An 18,710-nucleotide genomic window follows, 5' to 3' on the forward strand; every position below is an offset into this window, starting at 1 on the left:
ATTGTTAACTAGAATGTTGGAAAATTGGAGCCAGTTTTTATTGGCCATCTGTTCTGATCTTATACTAGGATTAAATGTTTACTAAAAATAGAACAGGTTAACATTCCTAAAGGTTTAGCCCATAGGCATTTGTAAACTTGCTCTTTTATTAAGATAATTTGTATTTTAAACACTGGTTGGCCATGAATAGAAAATGTAAAGATTTGGATTTAATAGGTAGTTCTTTTCTGGAATACATAATGTGTTTTTTTTCTGTCAGGTAATTCTAATTACAACAAGCATAGGTTTAAGCCTCTGGCTGATAGTTAAAGTTATGGTATCAGTCAGGTCTACCACACTGCCAGGACTTGCTGTTGGAGAGAGAATAGATTGTAATTGATTCTGTTGTTTAGGGTCTGTGACAACTGAAGGCTGCCAAGGTCAGTTGCCCTACTCTTTCCATTTTGTCACATGTAAGTTAGGCAGCAAAGTATTGTGAAAAAAATGTCAGAGAGCTGACTTATGATGATTACTATTCTTGTTTGACCTGGGGCAAACCCTTCCGAGCCTAATTTTTAAAAAATTTTCCAAGTGGAAGCATTATTGTAGGGTCAGACATTATAGCGTATGTGAGCAATTTTTAAACTATAAAGGCAACCTATAAAAATGAGGTTTTGGCTGGGCGTGGTGGCTCATGCCTGTAATCCCAGCATTTTGGGAGGCTGAGACAGGTAGATCACAAGGTCAGGAGATTGAGACCATCCTGGCCTACATGGTGAAACATCTCTACCAAAAATAATAAAAAAAAAAATTATCTGGGCATGGTGGCAGCTATTCGGGAGGCTGAGGCAGGAAAATCACTTGAACCCGGGAGGTGGAGGTTCCAGTGAACTGAGATCGCGCCACTGCACTCCAGCCTGGTGACAGAGAGAGACACTGTCTCAAAAAAAAAAAAATGAGGTTTTCATTTCTGTCACCTAAGAATTGTGTCTAGTTTAAGAGAGGCTAAAATGGGCATATCCTTGTCATGTAAGCATTTCTCATAAATTTTTTCAAGGAATGAAATGGGCAGGAAAGGAACTATGGAAGTAATGGAAAAAGAATCATGTGGGTATTTGCATGAAAGATAGACTTACTTGAAATTCTAGGCACAGGAATGGTTTCTCAGGATTGTGATTATGCTATTCTCTGAAAGATTTAGGTGAAAGGACAAAGTCCTTATTTATGATTAGATATGTTTTATATCAAAATACAACAGTATTGAATATAGAAGAATGGCTCTTACGCATCTATAGTTACTCTTTGAAATTTGAAAATAACATTGCTGGCTGCTATCTGAATCACCTGTTGTTTAGTTATATTTTTTCTCCTTAGGAAATTGTGTTTTGCATATCGTTTAATTATTGTAAGACGTCTGCAAAATTAGCACCACAGAAAAGGTAAAAAGTTAAAAAAGAAAAACATCTGCAAAACTAAGCACTGATTAGACTAAATATGGACAAGGTACAAAATTTAATTTTAATTCAATATAATGGACTATCCCCAAATATACAGATGTATAGGATATAATATATGTTTTTAAAACATGAGTTAGAGAAAAGGTTGGAGAAAGGGTTTGAAAGGACATGAGCACAAAGATGAATATCTAAATTCAAGGTAGAAAATGTATGTAAGAATTATCAGTCAATATATTTATTTATATATAATTTAAAACTTTTTTTTAATATGAGAAGAAATCTGTAGGTTGTCCTAAATGTAGCAGTCTTAATCTAAATAATCTATAGAACCAACACTCTTAAGACTACATAGGCATAGATCCTAGCCAAGAAGTTGCTAATCAACTGCTACACTGATACAGAATAAACCTTTTATTTTTATAGTTTTGTGTACTCAAAAGTTTATATCAGTGAAGATATTTCTTCAGTCTAATCATTATTAGTCATTTTAATGGAATCAAATAATCATGAAAGAGGAAAGGTTCAGTTGTAAAATCTTTATTTTTATTAATGAATTTAGGTTGCTTTAGTTGCTAATAAATGTTGTTTTATGTTAATACTATTTTTGCTTCTTTGTGTTTTATCTTGCATTGTGTTACTGTGAAAAGAAGAAATTGATTTAAAATATCTGGCTTATGCAAAGGCATAAGAATGATACAATGGACTTTGGGGACTTGGGGGGAAAGAGTGGAAGGGGGGCGAGGGATAAAAGATTACAAATATGGTGCAGTGTATACTGCTTGGGTGATGAGTGAATCAAAATCTCACAAATCACCCCTAAAGAATTTACTCATGTAACCAGATACCACCTTTACCCCATTAATTTATGGAAAACTAAAATAAAAGTAAATAAAGGGATGTTTGATTTACACACACACACACAAATAAATACAATCCAGCTGAGTGCAGTGGCCTATGCCTGTAATCCCAGCACTTTGGAAGACTGAGACAGGAGGATCCTTTGAGTACAGGAGTTTGAGACCAGATTGGGCAATATTAGTGAAATCGTCTCTATAAAAAATTAAAAACAAAAACTTCTGAATAAAATATCTAAGTGTATTTCTTATTTTTCTTTTTCTGAGACGAAGTCTCACCCTGTTGCCCAGGCTGGAGTGCAATGGTGCGATCTTGGCTCATTGCAACCTCCATTTCCCAGGTTCAAGTGATTCTCCTGCCTCAGCCTCCCAAGTAGCTGGGATTACAGGCATGTGCCACAACCCCTGACTAATATTTTGTATATTTAGTAGTGATGGGGTTTCACCATGTTGGCCAGGCTGGTCTTGAACTCCTGACCTTGTGATCTGCCTGCTTCAGCCTCCCAAATTGCTGGGATTACAGGCATGAGCCACCATGCTTAGCCCCATTCTCTGTCTTATTCTGTATAGTTATAGTACATTTTTATATCTAAGATATAAATGTATAAATTATAGTTTTAATGTTTCCTGACATTTTTCTTAAGTTTATTTAGAGCAAAAGAAAACTGTTTTTGGGCCAGGCACAGTGGTTCATGCCTGTAATCCCCGCACTTTGGGAGGCTGAGTCGAGCAGATCACCTGAGGTCAGAAGTTCGAGACCAGCCTGGCCAACATGGCAAAACCCCAACTGTACTAAAAATAGAAAAATTAGCTGGATGTGGTGGCAGACAGCGGGCACCTGTAATCCCAGCTACTTGGGAGGCTGAGGCAGGGAGAATTGCTTGTACCTAGGAGGCGGAGGTTGCAGTGAGCCAAGATTGCACCATTGCACTCCAGCCTAGGTGACAGAGAGAGACTCCCTCTCACAAAAAAAAAACTGCTTTGATATCTTACATTATGAAAGAAATTTAGCTGGACAGATCCAGTTGTTGGATTTATAAATAGCTGCAGATATTTACAGCAATAAAGGATTTATTCAGGTTGCTATGGAAACTAAAATTCAGCAGAACCTCAAAGATAAGCTATATTGAAGGAAGACGTACATTAACTGTACATTTAACCAAATTATACAATAAAAATTGTTGCTTAATATATTAGATAGCAAGAAATTAGTTTTACATGTCCGTGTAACTTAGTATTTTTAATGCACAAAGATTTTGTTACTAACTTATCTGTATGGGTTTTATATACTTTTTTCTTTTTGAGATGGAATCTTGGAGTCTCGTTGTGTCGCTAGGCTGGAGTGCAGTGGCACAATCTTGGTTCTCTGCAACCTCTGCCTCCCGGGTTCTAGCAATACTCCTGCCTCCGCCTCCCGAGTAGCTGGGACTACAGGTGTGTGCCACCAAGCCTGGCTAATTTACTTGTATTTTATTAGAGATCGGGTTTCACCATGTTGGCCAGGATGGTCTCGATCGCCTGACCTTGTGATCCGCCCACCTCGCCCTCCCAAAGTGCTGGAATTACAAGTGTGAGCCACCGCACCTGGCCTGGGTTTTATGTATTTTTTTTTTATTATTATTCATGTTGAAATCCTAGGGTTTTATATACTTTTAAGGAGCTTTACTTATGGTAATGATGGATTGTGCTGACCCATTTAAACTCTCTTTCTTGGTCTTCTTTGTAATGAGTTGCATTCTTATTTAGATTTGCTGGCTGGGGTTGAGGGTACATTTTTGAGTCAGTGGAATATGGAAAATATGGAAAAGCCTGCATTGGGCTTTAAGTCCATGATCTTTTTTTATTGTTTTGAGACAGAGTTTTGCTCTTGTTGCCCAGACTGGAGTGCAATGGCACGATCTTGGCTGACTGCAACCTCCACCTCCCAAGTTTAGGTGATTCTCCTGCCTCAGCCTCCTGAGTAGCTGGGATTACAGGCATGAGCTACCACACCCAGCCAAAGTCCATGATCTTACACCAGTGTTTTATCCAACTTAACTGTTTACAATCTTTTAAGACATTTAAATATGTCTATCTATTCAGATATTCTGTTACAGTGGGTCTAGGAGAGGGAGATGAGAACCTATAAATTTTAAAAATAATTGGCCGGGTGTGGTGGTTCACACCTGTAATCCCAGCACTTTGGGAGACCGAGGCAGGTGAATCACCTGAGGTCAGGAGTTCAAGACCAGTTTGGTCAACATAGTGAAACCTCGTCTCTACTAAAAATACAACAGGTAGCTGGGTGTGGGGGCAGGCACCTGTCATCCCTGCTACTCAAGAGGCTGAGGTGGGAGAATCACTTGAACCCAGGAGGTGGAGGTTACAGTGAGCTGAGATCGTGCCAGCCTGAGCAACAGAGAGAGACTCAGTCTTAAAAAATAAAAATAAAAATAAAATGTGCTCATTTTGGCAGCACATACACTAAAATTGGAATGATACAGAGAAGATTAGCATGGCCCCTGCACAAGGATAACATGCAAATTTGTGAAATGTTCCATATTTTTTTTATAATTAAAAAAGAAAAAAATAATAAAATAATAATTGTAATTTTTAATGTAATATGTGTATAATTTTTAAAAGTGAAATAGTATACTTTAAAGCGTATACTAAGAACAGTTTCTTACACTTCTTCATTCTCAGTTCCTCCTTGGAAAAAACTATTTTAATATTTTTTTCTTTTTCTCTCTCTTCCTCTCTTTGTTTTTCTTTACATTGGGATGGCAACAGCAAGAGAAGGAACTATTTTTAATTATTATTATGATGATGATTATTATTTTGAGACAGAGTTTTGTTCTTGTTGCCCAGGCTGGAGTGCAGTGGCACATCTGGCTCACCTTAACCTCTGCCTCCTGGGTTCAACTAATTCTCCTGCCTCAGGCTCCAAGTAGATAGTATTACAGACATATGCCATCTTGCCCGGCTAATTTTGTATTTCTTTAGTAGAGATGGGGTTTATCCATGTTGGTCAGGCTGGTCTCATACTTGCGACCTCAGGTGATCCACCTCCCTCACCTTCCCAAAATGCTGGGATTACAAGCATGAACCACTGTGCCCAGCCATTTTTAATACTTTCAATGATTTCTTCTGGGATTTACCTGTCTGTAAATAATGTTTGTTGTGGACATGTTAATATGTTAAATCTTGGGGGAAAAAAAGAATGTTTCTATTGCTGTTTCTTATTTTTTAAGTTATAGACAGTAACTCTTTGTTTTCTATTCTGGAAGATAAAGCTTTAACAATTTTATCCAACTCCTGATACCACTTACTTTCCCCCACAAATCCCAGTATAATCATACCACAACTTTAGGCAAAATAACATTTATATTGTTTGAATTATGTATATATTGTTAACAACTGAGCCACCATATACTGTGTTTACATTTTCTTTCTTGTATAACTTTTTGTTTTTCCTGGAGTTAATAATTTACTTTTCATTTGTTTAGTTTCCCATGTACCTATTGTCCTTTATTTTCTGAACTTTGCAATAGAAATATAAAAACCACTATCAATACAGTTAAACATCTTGGATAATCATTTTTTGTAAGGCTTTCATCTTGGAACTTTGCATCTACCTGTTCCAATCCAGACTGTATGCTCTCTGGATCTTCTGTGTAGCTCTACCATGATCCTTGTGGTTTCTGATGCTTCTTTTTCATTAGAGCTTCGGTTTTCTGGCTTTCATTTCTTTCTGGGTTTCATTCCTCATTTTGCTGGTGCACATCCTTTACTAGTCTTCTTATAAAGGATTCATGGTGGCCGGACATGGTGACTCATGCCCGTAATCCCAGCAATTTGGGAAGCTGAGGCAGGTGGATCACCTAGGGTCAGGAGTTCGAGACCATCCTAGCCAACATGGTGAAACCCTGACTTTAAAAAAAAAAAAAATTCATGGTTAGAAAGCATGAAATGTACATTTAAAAAGTTTTTTTATCTTGGCCGAGCATGGTGGCTCATGCCTGTAATCCAAGCACTTTGAAGGCCAAGTCAGGCGAATCACCTGAGGTTGGGAGTTCAAGACCACCCTGACCAACATGGTGAAACCCCATCTTTATTTAAAAAAAAAAAAAAAAAAAAGTTTTTTTTATCTTAAAAACAAAAAGATTTATGGGTTTTTTTTTTTCAGGCTTTGTTAACCTGAAATATCTTTATTCCACTCCTCCACTTGATTGTTAGTCTAGTTGGGTACACAATTTCAGGTTGAAAGCTAAGCGTCATGGCTCCTACCTGTAATCCCAGCACCTTGGGAGACCAAGGCAGGTGATTTGCTTAAGGCCCAGGAGTTTGAGGACAGCTTGGTCAGTATCGTGTGACCCTGTGTCTAAAACAGCAATTAGCCAGGCATGGTGGGTCATGCCTGTAGTCCTAACTACTTGAAAGGCTAAAGCAGCAGGACCACTTGAGCCCGGGAGTTTGAGGCTGCAATTAACTCTGATTGGGCCACTGTACTCCAGCCTGGAAATCAGAGCAAGATGCTGTCTCTTAAAAAAAAAAAAAAAAAAATTATGTTAGAAAATTGTTTTCCCACAGAATTTCAAAGGCATTAGTCTATTGTCCATCAGTTTTCTCTGTTATTATTGAGAAAGATGATAGCATTCTGATTCCTGATCCTATTTGAATGTGGCTTACTTAATTTAATTTATTATTATTGTTTTTTGAGACGGAATCTCGATCTGTCCCCCTGTCTGAAGTGCAGTGGCACAATCTTGGCTCACTGCAACATCTGCCTCTGGGTTCAAGCAGTACTCCTGCCTCAGCTTCCTGAGCAGCTAGGACTATTGGGCATGCCACCATGCCTGGCTAATTTTTGTATTTTTAGTAGAGACAGGCTTGTACCATGTTGGCCAAGGCTGATCTCAAACTCTTATCCTTAAGTGAGCCATCCGCTTTGGCCTCCCAAAGTGTTGGGATTACAAGCGTCAACCACCCAAAGTGTTAGGATTACAGGCGTCAACCACCACACCCAGCTTGTATGTGACTTACTTTATCTTAGAACTTTTCAACTCTTCATTTTTTCTTTTTTTTAGATGGAGTCTCACTCTGTCACCAGGTTGGAATGCAGTGGCTCAATCTTGGCTTACTGCAACCTCTGCCTCCCGGGTTTATGCAATTCTTCTGCCTCAGCCTCGTAAGTAGCTGGGACTACAGGTGCACACCACCACACCCAGCTAATTTTTATTTATTTTAGTAGAGATGGGGTTTCACTATGTTGGCCAGGATGGTCTTGATCTCTCGACCTCATGATCTACCCACCTCAGCCACTGCACCCAGCCTAGACTCTTCTCTTTAGCCAGCATTTTGGGAACTAAGTAAGGGAATACAGCTGTTTGTATATAATTTTTCACATAGTATTCTTAATTTCAGTAAGGTGATTTACCTCAGTCCCTCACTATATACCTTGTGTCTTTGAATATAAGGCTGTTCTGGTTCAATTAATCAGAAAATAAACATTTTCTCTCCTACCAGTGTGAGGGAGGTGCACTTGTTTGGTTGCATGGGAGGTTGGAAGAAGAATGTCTTAGGTATTTCTTCTGTATAATTTCAGTGAATTGCAATGCTTCCATCACTTCTTATACTTGCTGTCTGAGATAGCTGGTATCTCGAGTTCCTTAGATTCCTTTGATGAAAACCAGCTAGATTCTTGGTGTCATCCCCCATTGGATAGTTTGTACTCAGCTTTCTCTGTCCTGCTATGTGAAGGTTGCTACTCCTTCATTCCCTTTCTTGCTTTCAAATATTTATTAATCTTTTTTGTCCACTGTCATTTCTTCCATGTCTTTTTGTTATTTTAATTTCACATTTCAGGAGGTTTCTGAGATAAATGGATGTGTGTAATCTGCTATTTTAAATCAGAAGTCCTGAAAGGCCAACATTATTGCCAGTGCTTTTACTGTTTCCGTGATAGGCACTGTGTTCTAAGGCAGCTCATTTCCTCTTTGGGAAGCACTGTTTTTTAGTGTCTGCTTATCTTGAGTAAAAGTCTGTCTCTGTAGGACTATTGATCCTATTTCTACACCTTAGAGTATTCCAGATAAATCTGTTGTCTTCCACATGGTAACCTTTTGTAGACTTAAACACAGTATTAGAACTTAAGTATTTTTTCTTCTCTAGAGTAGACATAACCTGGTTCCTCTATTTGATTCTCAGAAAATACTGTTTTAAATTTCTTCACTATCCAGGTCATTCATTTCTGAATTAACTGTTCTTAAAGAATGATACCTAGAATTGAGAGCAGTATTCCAGGTAGGATCTAACCAGCACAGACTAGGATAAATTATTATAATTTTCTTTTGAGATATTGTTTGATAAAAAAAATAAATAAACCCAGCACTCCTGGTATGTTCTGCAGAGGGAGAAGTTTCTCAGAATTTTATCTGCTTGAAATTAAAGAAAAAATGTAAAGCTTCTACTACTTCTATATGTAGAGAGAGAAACCTGAAACATACAGTGATTTGGTTTTGTTTTGTTTTTAAATTAGAACAATTGGTGCTCCTTTTAAAAAATAATCTGGAGTGTAGGTTGAAAATTAAGATGTTCTGCATAATAACATAACAGGAATTTTTAAACTTTAATTTTGAAATATTTTTAGACTCGGCCGGGCGTGGTGGCTCACGCCTGTAATCGAAGCGCTTTGGAGGCCAAGGCGGGCTGATCACCTGAGGTCAGGAGTTCAAGATCAGCCTGACGAACATGGTGAAACCTCATCTTTAAAAAACAAAAAAGAAATATTTTTAGACTCACGTAGAAGTTGTGAAAATAATACAAAGAGTTCACATGTACTCTTCACCTAGCTTCCCCCAATGACATCTTACATAACCATAGTATAATTATCAAAATCAGAAAACTGACATTGGTACAATATTATTTATTAACTAAAATACTGGCCTTATTTGGATTTTACCGGGCTTTCATTTGTTTGTTTTTTGAGATGGCGTCTCACTCTGTCACCCAGGCTGGAGTGCAGCATAGCGATCTCTGCTCACTGCAACCTCCACCTCCTGGTCCAAGCAATTCTCCCGCCTCAGCCATCCTAGTAGCTAGGATCACAGGCATGTGTCACCACTCCTGGCTACCACTAATTTTTGTATTTTTTATTTAGTAGAAACGGGGTTTCACCATGTTGGTCAGACCGGTCTTGAACTCCCAACCTCAAGTGATCCACCTGCCTCAGCCTCCCAAGATTTCACCAGTTTTAACATACAATCCTTAAAAAATGGCTGGGCGCAGTGGCTCACGCCTGTAATCCCAGCACTTTGGGAGGCCGAGGCAGGTGGATTATGAGGTCAGGAGTTCAAGACCAGCCTGACCAACATGGTGAAATCCCAACTTTACTAAAAATACAAAAATTAGCTGGGTGTGGTGGCGCACACCTGTAATCCCAGCTGCCTAGGAGCCTAAGGCAGGAGAATTGCCTGAACCTGAGAGGCGGAGGTAGCAGTGAGCCAAGATCGTGCCACTGCACACCAGCATAGGAGACAGAGTGAGACTTTGTCTCAAAAAAAAAAAAAAAAAAAAAAAAAATTTTGGTGGGGCGGTTATATATAGTTCTACAGGATTTTATAACACGTATAAATTCATATGACCATTACCACAATTGGGATATAGAACTCTCAAAGAAACTCCCATGTGCTAACCCTTTACAGTTACACCCCAATCCTAATCCCTGGCAACCACTGATCTGTTCTCCATCACTATATTGTGTCACTTTGAGAATGTTATATAAGTGGAATTATCCAGTATGTGCTTTTGAAACCCAATAGTTTTTCAACAATTACCTCATCACCCCATTAATAAGTCTCCAGTTACTATTATTGCTATCTTTATGCCCATGAATACCCCAAGTTTAGCTCCCTCTTATAAATGAGAACATGTGGTATTTAGCTTTCTGTTCTTGCATTAATTCACTTAAGATAATGGACTCCAGCTGCACCTGTGTTGCTGCAAAGGACCTGATTTTGTCCTTTTTTTTTATGGCGGGATAGTATTTCATGGTATATATGTACCACATTTTCTTTATCGAGGCCACATTTGATGGGCATCTAGGTTGAGTCCATGTCTTTGCTATTGTGAATAGTGCTGCAATGAGCATGCAAGTGCATGTGTCTTTTTGATAGAATTATTTGTTTTCTTTTGGATATATACCCAGTAATGGGATTCCTGGGACAAATGGTAGTTCTATTTTAAGTTCTTTGAGAAATCTTCAAACTGCTTTCCATAGTGGCTGAGCTAATTTGCATTCTCACCAACAGTGTGTAAGTGTTCCCTTTTCTTCACAGCCTTGCCAACATCTGTTGTTTTCTGACTTTTTAATAATAGCCATTCTGACATCTGACTGATGTGAGATGGAATCTCATTGTGATTTTGATTTACATTTCTCTGATGATTAGTGATGTGGAGCATTTTTTCATGTTTATTGGCCACTTGTATGTCTTCTTTTGAGAGTGTCTGTTCATGTCTTTTGCCCATTTGGAAGTGTTTTGTGGTTCTTGTAGAGATATTTCCCCTCCTTGCTTAGATGTATTCCTAGGTTGTTTTTGTTGTTGTTGTTGTTGTTTGTTTTGTTTTGTTTTGGTGGAGTGGAGGGTATGGCTCTTACAAATGGGATTGCATTGTTGACTTGTTTGCCCACTTTTTTTTTTTTTTTTAATTAGCAACTGCATCTGTAATTTGCCCACTTTTTAATTGGACTGCTTACTTACTTACAGTTGAGGTTAGAAATTTCCTTATTTATTCTAGATATAAATTCTTTGTCAAATATATATGATTTGCAAATATTTTCTCCCAATCTGTGGCTTCTTTTCTCATTTTCTTAATGTATTTCACAGAGCAAAAGTTTTAATTATGATGAAGTATAATTTATTAACTTTTTAATGGGTTTTACTTTTGATGTCATATCTAAGAACATTTTCCCTAAATTTAGGTCACACAGAATTTCTCTTGTTTTTTTCCTAAGAGTCTTATAGTTCAGCATTTGATAAAATTATGCATTTGAAGTTTGTTAATTTTGGTATAACTTGTGAGGTTTAGGTCAAGGTCTATTTTGTCACCTACAGGAGACCAGTTGTCCCAACATCATTTGTTAAAAAGACTATCCTTGCTTCATTAAATTGCTTTTATACCTTTGTCAGAAGTTAGTTGTCTCTACATGTGTGAGTCTATTTTTTTACTCTTTTTCTGTTCTATTCATCTATGTGTTTATATGTCTCCAATATGACCGTTTAACTGTTGTGTATATATAATAAGTCTTTAAAAAGCTAATGTGATTATCCTTATTTTATTCTTTTTTCAAAATTATTTTAGCTATGCTAGTTCCTTTGTCTTTCCATATTACCCTTATTTTATGCTTTTTTTCAAAATTCTTTTAGCTATTTTAGCTTCTTTGTCTTTCCATATAGATTTTAGAATCAGCTTGTTCATATGTAAAAATCTGTTAGGATTTTGATAGGAATTGCATTAAACCAACTGCAGGTCAGTTTTGAGAGAATTCACATCTTTACTTTGTAAAGTCTCCTAATCCATGAGCATGCTACATCTCTCCAGTATTTAGGTCATTAAGACTTTTTTTTGGCCTGATGCAGTGACTCATGCCTGTAATCCCAGCACTTTGAGAGGCTGAGGTGGGAGGATTTCTTGAGCACAGGAGTTCAAGACCAGCCTCAGCAACACAGGGAGACCCCATCTCTACAAAAAACAGAAAAATTCGCCAGCTGTGGTGGTGCATGCCTATAGTCCCAGCTACTGGGGAGGCTGAGGTGAGGTGATTGAGCCCAGGAGGTCAAGACTATAGTAAGCCATGATTGTACCACTGCACTTTAGCCTGGGTGACAAAGCAAGACCCTGTCTCAAACAACAAAAAAACAAATTTATCAGTATTTTGTAGTTTTTAGCACACAGATCCTGTGCATATTTTGTTAGATTTATACCCAAGTTTAAATTTTTTTTTAGTGTTATTGTAAATGGTCTGGGAAATTTTATTACCCATGATATTGTTGGGCCTTCCCACTGTAGCTTTGTATTTTATTAAAACATATATTTTTGACTGGGTACAGTGACTCACACCTGTTAATTCCAGCATTTAGGAGGCATAGGTAGGAGGATTGCTTGAGCCCAGGAGTTCAAGACTAGCCCAGGCAATATAGCGAGACCTCTATCTCTACAAAAAAATTTTTTAAAAATCAGCCATGAATGGTGGTGCATGCCTGCAGTCCCAGCTACGCAGGAGGCTGAGGCAAGACAATTGCTTGAGCCCAAGAGTTTGAGGCTGCAGTGAGCTACAATCATGCTACTGCACTCCAGCCTGGGTAACAGAACAAGACCCTGTCTCAAACAACAAAACAAAACAAAAACAAATGGGACGTTCACTTCAGCAGCACATATACTAAAATTGGAATGATACAGAGAAGATAAGCATGGTCCCTGCACAAGGATGATACGCAAATATTACATATTATAATTAAAAAAAAAAATGGGGAAACAGAGACTTAGAACAGTCAGGTAATTCATTGCCTAAGGTTACAAAATTAGAAAATGGTAGAGCTAGGATTCAAACCCAGGTGTGGCTTTAGAATCTCTAACATGATATTAACTACTATACTGCTGCTCAAAGCAAGGCCATCCTGATCTACTCTAGCTGCTCCTGTTTTTTAAGTGTTGGATATATTGTTGCTCAAAAATGACAATAATCGGTCTAAGACTACTAATTTTATCTTTTATGTTACCCAGATTCAAATTCTTTCAGGTAAAAATGAACCATTTATAACATTAAGATTAATGTAGTTCATCATTGCCTTCTTTTTATCTAAATCAAAGAATTCCCAGGGGGCCTGGCATGGTGGCTCACACCTATAATCCCCACACTTTGGGAGACAAGGCATGAGGATTTAATGAGGCCAGGAGTTCAAGACCAGCCTGAGCAACAGAGTGAGATCCTGTCTTTTTTTTTTTTTTTCGGGGGAGGAGACAGAGTCTTGCTCTGTTGCCAGGCGCCAGGCTGGAGTGCAGTGGCTCAATCTCGGCTCACTGCAACCTCTGCTTCCCAGGTTCAAGCAATTCTCCTGCCTCAGCCTCCCAAGTAGCTGGGACTACAGGCGCGCACCACCACGCCCAGCTAATTTTTGTATTTTAGTAGAGATGGGGTTTCACCATGTTGGTCAGGATGGTCTTGATTGCTTGACCTCATGATCTGCCTGCCTCGGCTTTCCGAAGTGCTGTGATTACAGGCGTGAGCCACTGCGCCCGGCCCGAGATCCTGTCTTTATAAAAAAATTTAAGAATCAACTGGGTTTGTTGGTGCATGCCTGTAGTCTTAGCTACTCCAGAGGCTGAGGTGGGAGGGGTCACTTGAGCCCAGGTGTTGGACGTTACAGTGGGCCGTGATGGTGCCAGCCTGGGCAACAGAGTGAAACCCTGTCCTTGAAAAAAACAGGGCTGGGCACGATGGCTCATGCCTGTAATCCCAGCACTTTGGGAGGCCAAGGTGGGTGGATCACGAGGTCTAGAGATGGAGACCATCCTGGCCAACATGGTGAAACTCTGTCTCTACTAAAAATACCAAAACTAGCTGGGCATGGTGGTGCACACCTGTAGTCCCAGCTACTCAGGAGGCTGAGGCAGAAGAATTGCTTGAACCCTGGAGGTGAAGGTTGCAGTGAGCCGAGATCACTTCACTGCACACTCCAGCCTGGTGACAGATCAAGACTCCGTCTCAAAAATAAAAAAACGAAAACAAACAAAAAAAACCCCAACAAACAAAAAGAATTACCAGGATATGCAACTGTGAGAGAATGAGAATAAATATATAACACACACACACACACACACACACACACACACAATCTCTCATTATCCCTAATAGTTACAAACTGATTTTATTTCTGTTTAAGATTACTCAGAAACATTTATTAGACTTTTAATTTATGTTAAGGAATTGTTTAAAAGACCTTCAGAAATTCTATTAAAATCATGAGACTTTTTTTTTTTTTTGAGATGGAGTCTTGCACTGTCACCCAGGCTGGAGTTCAGTGGCACCATCTCTGTTCACTGTAACCTCTATCTCCTGGGTTCAAGCGATTCTCCTGCCTCAGCCTCCCAAGTAGCTGGGATTATAGGCGCCCGCCACCACATCCTGCTAAATTTTTGTATTTTTAGGGGGTTTTACTATGTTGGCCAGGCTGGTCTTGAACTCCTTACTTTGTGATCCACCTGCCTTGGCCTCCCAAAGTGCTGGGATTGCAGACATGAGCCACCGTGCCCAACCCATGAAGCTTTTATAAATTATATGTGCTACACATTTGCTAATTTAGACAATGTAGTGTGCTGCATATAAAAGTTGGCAGCATTTGAGAAGTTAGTCTTGACTCTGCCTCATCTCCAGCCAGGACTCCTAGACTGTCCCAGAGAAGGTGATGATCACTGACTATAACATGTTAATAAATCTTTGAAGCCATTCAGTTAAGAGAGTCCTGTAGAATCTAAACATAGATCTTACACCTTTCACAAAAATTAACTTAAAATGGATCATATACATGAATGTAAAATGCATAACTTATAAGACTTCTAGAAGATAACATAGGAGAAATCTAGTGACCTTGAATTTGACCATGAGTTATAGATACAACTCAAAGAGCATGATTAATCGAAGAAAAATATTTATAAAATTGACTTTAAACTTGTGTTCTCAGAAAGACACAGGAAAGGGAGTGAAGATAAGTCACAAACTGGGAGACAATCTTTGCAAAACATATCTGATAAAGGACTTGTACCCAAAATATACAAAGAACACTTAAAATTCAACAATAAGAAAATGAACAACCCAACTAAAAAATGAGCAAAAGGCCAGGCTCGGTGGCTCACGCCTGTAATCCAAGCACTTTGGAGGCCAAGGCGGGTGGATCACCTGAGGTCAGGAGTTCAAGACCAGCCTGACCAACATGGTGAAACCCCATCTTTAAAAAAAGAAAAAAATGAGCAACAGATCTAAATAAACACCTCACTAAAGAAGATGTAGAGCCGGGCATGGTGGCTGATGCCTGTAATCCAAGCACTTTGGAGGCCAAGGCGGGCGGATCACCTGAGGTCAAGAGTTCCAAGACCAGCCTGACCAACATGGTGAAACCCTGTCTTTAAAAAAATAAAAATAAATAAAATAAAAGTAAAAAGAAGAAGATGTAGAGACAGCAAATAAGTATATAAAAAAGATGCTCAACATCATTTGTCTTTAGGGAATTGCAGGTTAAAACAATGAGATACCATTAAAGTCTGTTAGAATGACCAAATTTAAAAACTGAAAAGCTGGTGAAGATAAAAAAAACAAAAGAAACTCTCATTTTTATTGGTAGAAATGCAAAATGATGCAGCCACTTTGGAAAACAGTTTGGCAGTGGCTTACAAGAAAGCTAAACATACTCTTACCATATGATCTAGCAATTAATCGATTTTCGAGGTGCAATAGACATACCCATTTGAGTTGTAAACTTATGTCCACACAGCAACCTGCAAAGGAATGTCTACAGCAGCTTTATTCCTAACTGCCCCCAAACTGGAAGCAACAGATTGTCCCTCAGTAGGTGAATGGGTAACCAAACTATTGTGATACATTCATACAATGGGATGTTATTAAGTGATCAAAAGAAAGAAGATACTAAACCAGGAAAAGGCATGGAGAAAGAGCATAGATGCATATTGTTAAGTAACTGAAAAACCTACATACTGTAACAATTCCAATTATGTAACATTCTAGAGAAGGAAAATTATGGTGGCAGTAAAAAGATCAGTGGTTGTCAGGGATTGTGGAAAGTAGTGAGGGAGGGATGAGTAGGTGAAGCAGAGGGGCATTTTAGGGTGGTGAAACCATTGTGTACGCACTGTAATGGTGGATACATGACGTTATGCATTTGTTAAAGTCTGTAGAACTTTACAGCACAAAAAGTGAACCTCAGTGTGTACAAATTTCAAAATAGCTTTCAGAGCTAGGCATGGTGGCTTGTGCCTGTTATCCCAGCTACTTGGGAGGCTGAGGTAAGAAAATCACTTGAGTCCAGGAGTTCAAGTCCAGCCTGGGCAACATGGCAAGACCCTGTCTCAAAAACAAAAAAATTTAAAGAAAAAATAATATTCAGGAGGTCATGGGATTTAGGAAAGAAAGCAGACTGTGACAAAGAGCATCTAACTATATTACAAATATATGAGACAACCTCACCAAAAGGGATGGGGAGAAAAGTGCTACCCTAACTTTGAAAATGATTGGAGTCTGTAAAACTGAAGGCAAAAGGAACTGTACAAGAGTTCTTACTCAAGTTTTTCTGCATGGGTTTATAGGTTAATAAATGCATTGTTGCTATACTTGTACACTAACATTGAACAACTAAAAAAATAGATAGCAGATAGTCAGAGCCAGGTTTCTCATTGTTACAGTAGAAATTTTACAAATCAGCAAGGAGGAAGCTAGAATGACCCATGTGGTAATGGATTAGAGTTGAAGATACCAGAAGAGCTCATGTATAGATTGTTACATGTGGAAATTTTTATAGATGAGATGGGTATATGCACAAGTTAGTATATGTTCTATAAAGTTTAGGAGTTTCCAACACCACCACCACCACTTCTGACTCTGACTGTAAGTTTAGGGATCCCTAAGATCACCCTCAGGTTGAATGATTCCCCAAAGGTACTCACAGAACTCACTGAAAGCTGTTATATTTACAGTTATGGTTTATTACAATAAAAGGATACATATTAAAACCAGCCAAGGGAAGAAGCACATGGGACAGAGTACTGGAGAATTCCTCATGTGAACCTTCCAGTTGTCTTCTCCCAGTGGAGTAACGGACAGTGGTAACTTCCCCCAGCAACAGTTTATGACAACACACTAGAATTACTGCCAACCAGGTAAGATCACTCAAGTCTTGGTGTCCAGAGTTTTTATTGGGGCTTGGTCATATAGACATGATTGACCACTCACATGGTTGATTTTTGTTACAGATATCACATGGCTCAAAACCTCCACCATTAATTACATTGTTAATATAGGCTATTTGGCATGACCTAAAGTTCCCAGGTTAACAAAGACCCACTTTTCAGTCAGGCATTACAAGGACTTAGAGAATATCTCCCTGGAGCCAATGACAAAAGCCAGACCAATTCAGTAGTAACAAGTATACCTTGGCCGGGCGCGGTGGCTCACGCCTATAATCCCAACACTTTGGGAGGCCGAGGCGGGTGGATCACTAGGTCAAGAGATCGAGACCATCCTGGTCAACAAGGTGAAACCCTGTCTCTACTAAAAATACAAAAATTAGCTGGGCATGGTGGCACATGCCTGTAGTCCCAGCTGCTCAGGAGGCTGAGGCAGGAGAATTGCTTGAACCCAGGAGGTGGAGATTGCGGTGAGCGGAGATTGCGGTGAGCGGAGATTGCGGTGAGCCGAGATCGCGCCATTGCACTCCAGTCTGGGTAACAAAAGCAAAACTCCATCTCAAAAAAAAACCAAAAAACAAAAAAGCAAGTATATCTAGTGCTCAGATCTTGGTTTGTAATATTAGTGTTCAGTAAGAGTAACCAGGACTCCTTGGAGAAATGGCTGATTCCAGGGCTGGGGTAGAAAATGTACAAAACCAGCCTGGGGCATTGTAGTGGCAGAAAGTAAGAAAATGCTAAAGAAAAAAAAAAGATCACTGTGAAAGGTATGTAAAAGAAGTCAAATGAAAGAGTACCCAATGGGAAAATGTAGAAACATTTGAGCAAAATGAATGAATGAATACCATACTACTGTATTATAACCTAAAGTATAACAAATATTCATGATTGTGGTGGGTTGCAGCTGATTTGGACCAGTGTCACAGTTGGTAAAATAATTTGCTGAAACAGCCGTAAATTGAAGAAAGTAGTGTGGCCAGGGGCGGTGGCTCACTTCTGTAATCCCAGCACTTTGGGAGGCTGAGGTGGGTGGATCACCCGAGGTTGGGAGTTCAACACCAGCCTGACCAACTGGAGAAACCCTGTCTCTACTAAAAATACAAAATTAGCTGGGTGTGGTGGGGCATGCTTGTAATCCCAGCTACTCGGGAGGCTGAGGCAGGAGAATCGCTTGAACCTGGGAGGTGGAGGTTGCGGTGAGCCAAGATCTCACCATTGAACTCCAGCCTGGGCAACAAGAGTGAAACTCCATCTCAAAAAAAAAAAAAAAAGTAAGTGTATTAGAAAGAAAGTATGTTGCAAGGAAGCAGTGGGCAGCAGAGCAGGGAGGAAGCTGTCTGCAAAGAGGCAGGCCTGGTGGGAAGTTTTATAGGTCAAGCTGGAGGGACTATGTGTAGAATGAGGTATTTGGGAGCAAGATATTGTGCAAATGGGTTTATAGTTAGCTGTTTCTCAGAACAATTGTTCT

General features: G+C 39.1%; 1 protein-coding gene, 1 non-coding gene and 1 pseudogene across 3 annotated transcripts in view; all 3 read left to right on the forward strand.

The window, feature by feature from the left end:
* The window catches only part of PPM1E (protein phosphatase, Mg2+/Mn2+ dependent 1E), a 237,057-nt gene that overhangs the window by 82,737 nt on the left and 135,610 nt on the right, over positions 1–18,710 (forward strand). The gene's annotated exons all lie outside the window — the stretch shown is intronic.
* Positions 4,730–4,836, forward strand: LOC135275818 (U6 spliceosomal RNA). Its single transcript, XR_010343389.1, has one exon. It is a non-coding gene; the product is annotated as a U6 spliceosomal RNA (small nuclear RNA).
* On the forward strand, positions 12,686–12,781 carry LOC135275829 (U6 spliceosomal RNA; annotated as a pseudogene).

Source organism: Aotus nancymaae, unplaced genomic scaffold (assembly GCF_030222135.1).
Source record: "Aotus nancymaae isolate 86718 unplaced genomic scaffold, 86718_ANA_hifiasm-v0.15.2.pri h1tg000018l, whole genome shotgun sequence".
NCBI classification, from domain to species: Eukaryota; Metazoa; Chordata; class Mammalia; order Primates; family Aotidae; genus Aotus; species Aotus nancymaae.